This window comes from Anneissia japonica, unplaced genomic scaffold (assembly GCF_011630105.1).
Source record: "Anneissia japonica isolate Jap-2015-1 unplaced genomic scaffold, ASM1163010v1 scaffold1118_len251929_cov158, whole genome shotgun sequence".
NCBI lineage: Eukaryota > Metazoa > Echinodermata > Crinoidea > Comatulida > Comatulidae > Anneissia > Anneissia japonica.
This window is the reverse complement of record NW_022730222.1, coordinates 186,646-195,545: the sequence shown is the minus strand read 5'-3', so window position 1 is coordinate 195,545 and position 8,900 is coordinate 186,646.

Here is an 8,900-nt window from a genome sequence, read left to right as displayed (position 1 = left end):
TATATATATTGGCCTATATATATATATTTCTTATAATTGAAAATGTTAAATATTTGTCAGAATTAGCATTTTTTTATGTTACTATTGAACTTTAATTATTAAATTATATGTTGAAAGTGCTTTTTCTATATGTCCTCTCTCATATTTATTGCTTGTGCTGTTAATTACTACTCGAAAGTTTTATTTTTTTCGTATTTGTACACTCCAGTGGGAAGAAATATCCAATTGTTAATGTAGATGATGATTCCTAATTAATTGCATGTGTTAATTAATTTTAAAAAGGAGATAGAACATACTACTAAAGTGGCATTTAATTATTTCCAGAACATTCAATAAAAGAAAAAAAAACTGTCATGCTCTTGAGCTACACTTAGTGTTGCGAATGTGTATGGAATTATTGTCTTATAGTTTATCTTTATCTAAATACAGTTTGATTGAGGGGTGGCACTTTGAATTTTTCCGACAGGGGCCGAGGTCCCCTATCGGGAGATATGTCCCCGTCGAGAAAGAAATAATAATAATATAGGCCTAGTAAAAATGAGTTCATTCCAAATTGGCGTTCCATACAATATCGCCAAAAGTCAAGTGGCACAGTACAAAAATCAAGTGGCGCAGTGCAAAAGTCAAGTGGCGCAGTGCAAACTCAAATTGTGTGCACTGCACCTACTGACTTTTGCACTGTGCCACTTGACTTTGGCACTGTGCCACTTGAATTTTGCACTGCGATTGTAGTTTGTCCTTTTGGCGATATCACGCCAAAAGGTGCAAACTACAATCGCAGTGCAAGGGTCAAGTGGCACAGTGCAAAAGTCAAGTGGCGCAGTGCAAAACTAAAGTGGTGGCACACGCATTTTTAGTTTGGACTGCGCCACTTTAGTTTTGCACTGCGACTGACTTTAATAAATAGGCCTACAAATATTATTTAAAAAAAAAATAAATATAACAATCATACGACGCTGTCCGAGTTCCCCAACATCAACGATTATAAGGATCGATCACAATAATTAAATTATTGAGGATAGTAATATTAGGTCGATCAATTAAAGAAGCCATTACACTACATATAATGATAATAACAATAATAATAAAACAAAGGACCCTATAATGAATGATGTTGATTCAAAGAAAAAAAATAATAAGTTAATAATAATAAGTTTCTTTATTTTAAATCAACCGATTATTGATCATTGTTGTTTGTTTTTATAAGCGAGAATCAGATTCACTTAACATTGTAACATAAACCAAACTTCAGAAGTACATTAAAATAAACAACTTTTTTTTTTTTTTTCTTTTGTCGTACCTACCCTCCTTCAATAAATAATTAAACAGATAATGGTCCAAAAAAGTGAAAAGAAATAGTCGTACAGGCTATTCAGCTAAACCCCCCCCCCCAAAAAAAGGAAGCGGTATGATAGCATACACTAAACACAAATTCAAGATAAAAACCAATGAATAGCTTTACAAAACATGTAGGCCAACTAACAGCTAGAGAACAACTTCTCCCTATTGACCCGGAGCTTTGCATAACTCCACCGCCGAACTACCAGTAAATGTCAACACAGTTTTATTATATACTGCTTATGCGGACGTAATATGATCACCAATATATTCCCGCCTTATTATTGTTTACCTGACCTATTCCCGCCTTATTATTGCTAGCCTAATTACTGTCGCTGTAAAGGAAAGTAAGTTTCAACTACCCTTCCCATCATGCTCACTGTTTCTCGCTTTAAAGTGACTTGGGATTTTTTCAACGTAAATTAGCTTTTACATATTTTTTACTGATTGTTTATGCTGGATAATAACCTGTGAAGTTAAGTTCAATATAAGGTACATGCTCGATTGTATAACCTTCCGTTACTTTATGTTGTTTAATGAATACATGACATATTTAATAATTGTTTACCCCAGAAGAAAGTGTTGCAAATTTGTGTCCCATAGGCTCTGATTATCCAGACCACAAAATACTAAAATTCTCTGGGAACTAAATTTCGTGTTACACCGGCAATCTAGGTGGAATAGTCATAATTGTTCTTACCCTGCAGGCCAACAAAAAAATAAATAAATAAAAAAAATAATAGTAATGGTGGGGCTGTGGTGGGACACTACACTTGTAAAAGTCCCTCCCTCCCTTGCCCCTCTATATTTAAAATGTCTTAATCCTCCATTTCTCACAAAAACAAAAACCAAAAAAAAAAGCATTGTTTGGTGAGATTAGTAGACTTGCTCAAACAATCGATTCTTAAATTCTCTCTTGGCGTAACAACTAGTCTTAATTTCATGAGAGAAAAGACTGGTCATGGCTCTGCACTGTATAATATAATAATTCTGTGCTGTGTAGAATAAGAGAAGCTCGAGTCCTTCTTTCGTTGGGGGCATGGGGTGGGTGCCAATACCAGTCATTCAAGTTATAGGCCATGGGTTTAAGGGGGGATGACCGTGCACCCCCCCCCCCCACTTCCAAAGTTAAACTTCTTTGGTATCATTTTGTTCCTACGGGCATATAAAACAAAAAAATTGATTTTAACAAGAAAAATATTGGGATGCATTATATGTACTCGCGTCATTTGTAATGGTCGTTAGTGTTTTATGGTAAATACTTTTTTGTTGGGGGGGGGGGTATTGCCTATTAGGGATCTATATTAGGCCTATATGAAATAATGTTTGTATGCGTCAGAAAGGAAAGCCTATGTTCTCGTTCTAATGTAAGTTCTTAAATGTACAAGTTAAGATTCATGTAATTCTATTGCATTTTATTTTTAGAGTTGTTTAGCTAAACACGATTATCTGATTGTGACGTCATGCATACTTTCCCTCCAACTATTCTCAGTATGGCTCACTGAAAAGTGGGTGTAAATGTTTTCAAATTCCTTTCATTTTGCATTGAATTACATTGATTTGTTTTTCCAAAAATGCCAATAACACTGTTAAATTACATATAAATCATCAAAGAATGCTAAATACAGTGTTCGAATAACGTGGTGGACGTGGTGTTGAGGGTGGGCTTTATTTGCATTTTATATTTAAAGTTGGAGGTAAATTGAAAACTAAATAAATATTTACATCAAATTTAATATACATAAAATTTTGCAATTAATATTTACATAGTTTATTATTTATCATTCGTACAGCTTATCAGAAAAAACAATGTAGATAATTCTTTTTTCGAGTTAATGGAGGGGCTAAAGGCCCCGACGGGGGGGGGGAGCTAGTAGAGCGAATCGAGTCTCACTTGGCTGGGGGACAGGGGGAACTTAGGGCCTCCGGTGGGGGTCCAGGGCACTTCGCCCCCTGGAAGCCACGGATTTTTTTTATGAATTATGGCGAATTTTTATTACTTATTTTATAGGCATCGAGTTACTATAATATGACTCCATGTAGGCTATGCTTTCTAATGTTGACATCAGTATCCAAAACCAAAACATTTTTGAATAAAGCAAGAAACAAAGAGTATGCAATGTAACCAAGGCTATCTAAATGAGCATTTTTCATAACAGAACGCAAATTATTTTTAATTAGTCTCATTGAATTATTATTATTATTATTATTATTATTATTATTAGTATTGTTGTTATTGTGGTTGTTGTTGTGATGAAAAGTTAACACAAACGATATGGTGGCTAAACGAATATTACATGTAAATATATTTTTTTATTTGTTTGTTCCCAGACAAGATTTATCGTCTTCCCCGACGGGGGCTATGCTTCCCCGACGGGGGGCTATAGCCCCCCAGCCACCCCCCCCCTCTGGCGCCACCCGTAACTGAGTGGTGTTTAGTAGTTAATGCCTTATTCCAAATTATTTGTAGTGGTATGTGTAGGTAATGCTCATTTTTAAAAAAATATCATATTTAGAGTAATATTTTTGGCTTTCTATTGAATTAAGGTAATAGATTATACCCTCAGCAGTCATAAAATGTATTACAATTATAAATGCATATGCACCCACCATCCAGCGATTAGCTATGAATCCGAGTGAGCTCGAACTATTCTACCGAGACATTGGCAAACTAACCAAAGAGTTTGGTAATAAATCGATCGTTTATTATAATACTCAAATATCGGGAAAGTAAAAGAAACACCGTTATAAATCATTGCTTAGGAATTTAACATCTTATAGTGGTATCGAAACATACAGCGTTCACAGAATTGTCATTACTAAACTTGACCTACATTGGCGCAGGTTGAAACAGCTCAGCATCAGAACAAAGACGCTTATTTGCATGTGTGAAAAACTGTCTACATGTGTATAACAAACAAACCGCTATGTCAACAAGCTCACCGAACTGTTTACAAACAAAGAACTGTCAAAAAATCCAGATGCAGCATGGGCTTTGGTCAAACTCACAATCAAAGACGCAGCGTCACAAACTATCGGCCCTAAACAAATCAGAAGCAATCCGAACCCAATGGTAGATGAATATATATCCAAAGTCGATCAAAAGAACAGAAGGAAATTAGACTCTTAATCAACAGCAGCAAAAATGAAAAAAGATCTAAAACAAAAACGAAACCGCATATCTTACATATTATCCATAAAAAGACAAGCGCAATTAGAGAAAGGAATCTAAATGCTCTCATTCTTGAAATGATGACGATGAGAATGTTTAAGGCTGTCAAAGAGCTTAATCGAAATAAATTTGAAAACCCCCATATTTATGATACTGACCAAAGCTTTGCTGCAAACCCAGATAACGCAATCAACATTGAACCATTTAGGGAGAGCCTTGCCAACGTACAAACGAAATCCAACTATCCAAAGTTGAGAATAGTTTGGAAATATTAAAAAAACAATAGAGCACCAGGTGATGACGAACTACAAGAACCCCTAAAGTACGGTGTAGATATATTAGCACCACATATTATCACAGCGATACTCAATAATGTATTTAAAACTCATACAACACTTGATGTTAACAACGGTATCCTCATATCCCTTCAAAAGCCGGGAAAAGTAAAAGGACCCGCCGAAAATCTGCGACCAATCATCCTCCTAAACGCCATCATGAAGTGCATATCTATCGCGTGGCACTTGAATTAGAGACAATGTCGAAGCATTTTTATCTCCCAGCAGTGAAAGTGGTTTTAGATGAGGTCGAAGCACAGGTGACGTTGTTTTAACTCACTGATGGCTAGCGGCTAAAGCAATGAAGGAGGAAATCATTATATATATATAATATATATATATATATATACATATATATTATATATATATATATATATATAAAAGGCGTGTCCACGTGTGTTTCGAAACATATGTAGAATATAAACAGAACGTTATATTATATTCTATATATATATATATATATATTAGTTTCTTTACTGTTACGTTATATTATATTCTCTATATATATATACATATATATATATTGTATATATATATATATATATATATATCAAACGCGATTTGTTTATGACATTGGTAAGTTTGGCCCTTATAATCATGACTAACGACTACCCAATCCCTACATTTAAACTCAGACCCGCTCAAGAAGTGTGCTTATTCGGTGGCAAATGAGGCAGGAAATTGTAACTACCGTAACATTTGATTCGTTTAAGCCTACAAAATACAAATAGGTATAAGGCAAAGTTTGAATATTTTTACTACTTACGCAAGTTACCGTACTATTAAACTTTGAAACACAATTTCTATGATACTCAGTTGTGGAAGCTGTTTAGACGGCCATCTTGGCAGACTATGATACATTCTAGTCACTGATTGTCGAAAACGTACAAGCAGTGGTAGCACTAAAATCATCGTGCCCGATAGAGAAGGTGGGTGAATCTCCTGAAAAAAAATCGATTATCTTTTCGACGATTGCATAAGTGGACTGGGTCAGGCCAGCCAAGAACCCATCAAAAGCGATGAATGTCAAGTCACTAGAATCTTTGACAATTGGGATTTAAAAGGCTTATTTTTATTCGATTTTAGAGTGTGAGATTCTGTACAAGCCTTCATTTAATTTTATTTATGTTTTCCTCTTTATAAACTAAAGTCTGTTATCTGCAAAATCTGTCTCTCTTTTAACTGTGTCTTTTTTGAAGTTTATAACTTATGATCCTGATATTTTATGAGAATTTCTATCCTTTTTTTCATGGAAATATATACCTTATCATCAATCTAAACATAGTATCAAATGTTGTCTAATCCAAACCCTTTAGTTGTATTCTATCTGTATCTTGACGTGCGAACATCAATATCCTGATTGTCGCGAACGTTGTTTGCAAAATCACTATATGCAAAGAAACAAATAAATTTATCTTCATTTAAGACTTAATTGGTCAAATGTCTTAAATTATCAAAATTTGAACTGATATAATGGCGTTGTTGTTAATTTCTTAATTATTTTTAATAAATATTAATTTTAATATCATTAATTTCATATTTAGTTGCAATTGCTTCTAATTTTAATATAACAATAATTACTGTTGTTGTCAATTATTTTTATATGAACTGGTTTAAAATGTTACATCAATTAAACGCCCCCTCAATAAGTTAGATTAAATTGAATAAACACTAATTAAAAAATGTCTACGCGATTTCATGATTAATGAAAAAAAAAATGATTAATATGTTTCAAATAATATGTGCACTATCAACTGTAATAACAGCATGTGCGTGGGCTTATGTGACAAGTATTTCTTCACAATCCGAACAATAGACATGAGATTTTAAATGCGCGAACATACGGATAATCTCACTCCATTTGGTATATTTAAAAAACACTTCCATAAACACATGACACCTTTCAAGATAAAGATGGGAGTGTGCCTGTTGATCCTATGGCTTTATTGTTTGTGCTATGCTTCAGGTAAGCTTTATAGTGTCAGGTACAAGATGAACGTACGTAAGTAGTAGCAGCCCACGAACAATAAAACCATTGCGAGATAATTAGTCAGTGACTGCCAGTAAAAGGTACAAAAAGCCCACGAAGATATCCTACGGTATCTAGGCGTCTCTGCTAATGCTACTGTGTTTTATCATACCATACAAAATGTTGCTTTAACCTATGCCTCCGCTTTTTTTTTAAACCAGTTTCTTCTATTACATTTGCAAAATTTATATCACAGCATATGGCCATGTTATTTCAGCAAATGTTCACATGCGATGCGTCTTTGATATATAGTTTGTTTATCCATTGGTTTCACACATAGTATTTAGCCACTTAATAACAAATTAAAATGATAATATCTGAAATATATATTATGGTGTTAATTCCAATGTCGACTAGCATTCACGTTAAGCTTGTGGAAGCGGTTTGGCGCAGCTGGAACGGTTTGGTTTCCCAACCTTGAGGTGGAGGTATCAACCCCGTGGAGTATAAATGGATACCTGGTGGGGTTGCCTACTCATGCGCTGATTACGAGAAGCAACACATAGTATGTGGACCCGATCACCACGGAAAATTACTGCGTTTTATAACCGCAAGCAAGAGGCGCATTATAAATGCCCATACCATTAGCAGTACCAGAGACATCAACACGTGAACTTATATTATAACCAGCCAGGGAGAAAACTCTCTTCAAATTGGTTGGCAGTTAAAAAAAACGTCACGCTTCACAGCCTGTCTTTGCAGTTATGCCCTTTTACCTTGAGAACTTACGAAACATTGTGTAGTTTGTCCTTATGCCATGACAATATCAGCCCCGGGGACACTTTTTTTTATTTCCCCTGTGTTAACATGTGTAACACGATGCACTGACCCCACCAAGCTATATGACTGAATTTCGCCAAAAATGTCAGTTATGCCCTTGACCATGGGGGTGCGGCAGTATTGACTGAATTACAGACGAAATTTAACAAAAACATTACGGAAATTTGTAGGATAACTCCTACACGTTAACATTTAAAAGTTAACTTGAGCTTTGTGCAAAAAAATAAACGTCGATCACTCTCCTAGCGAGCATGAATGGTTGATGGGTTTCTTTGATTCTTTTACTATTTACCAAAATGCCCACCTTCATGATACAAGACAGTTTTACATATAACACATATATTATGATCTTAATTAAACTAATGCAATTAGTTAATATACAAACGACAAGAGTTAGACTCACCAGGGAATACACCCTTCGTTATTGGTCTACCGTAAGGGGAGACATTATTTATTGCCGTCTTCAACTCAGAAACCTAAAAAAGTAATTGTTTGTGTCTCCACTGCTACAAACTTTCCAACTTGCAAATACTCCAAAAACTGTTTCAAAATAAGTCACAGGCATCCATCTCAAATTCTTGTGTCTCAGGTCCACCCAAAACAGTCAAATCACTTCCAAACATGGAGCCCTGCTTAGCTAAACGACAAATGCGAAACCCAGTGCTTCTAGGCCGACAACCACAAGTTTTAAAATTAATGAATCTAATACTGACGATCCGAGTAAAATTGCCCATTCCTTTAATGAACACTTCTCTTCACATTTTAGTAGCCAGTCCTACAAGGACATTCCTTCCCCTACTGACATTAGGCCTTCTGAACTAGATGAAGTTCCTCCAATTCAAACCTCACCGCAGATGGTTCTCCAATTCATTAACAGATTGAAGTTCGGGAAGTCCCCCGGATCTGACAATATTACAACTTCTATGTTGAAATTAAGTGTTATATATGTATGTGAGCCATTATCTAAAATGTTTAATATCTCACTTGATAAAGGTATGTTACCAGACGATTGGAAACATGCCAATATAGTTCCAGTGTATAAAAAGGGAGAGCGAGCTTGTGTTCGGAATTACAGACCAGTATCTCTCTGCTCTGTTGTAGGCAAAATGCTCGAAAGAGTAGTAGTTGACAACATTACATCATTTATGTTAGACAAAGGGCTTGTCTCCAGTTTTCAACATGGATTCATTAAGGGCCGTTCTTGTTCTACCCTCTTGTCGTCAGTGATTCACCATTGGTCTGCAAT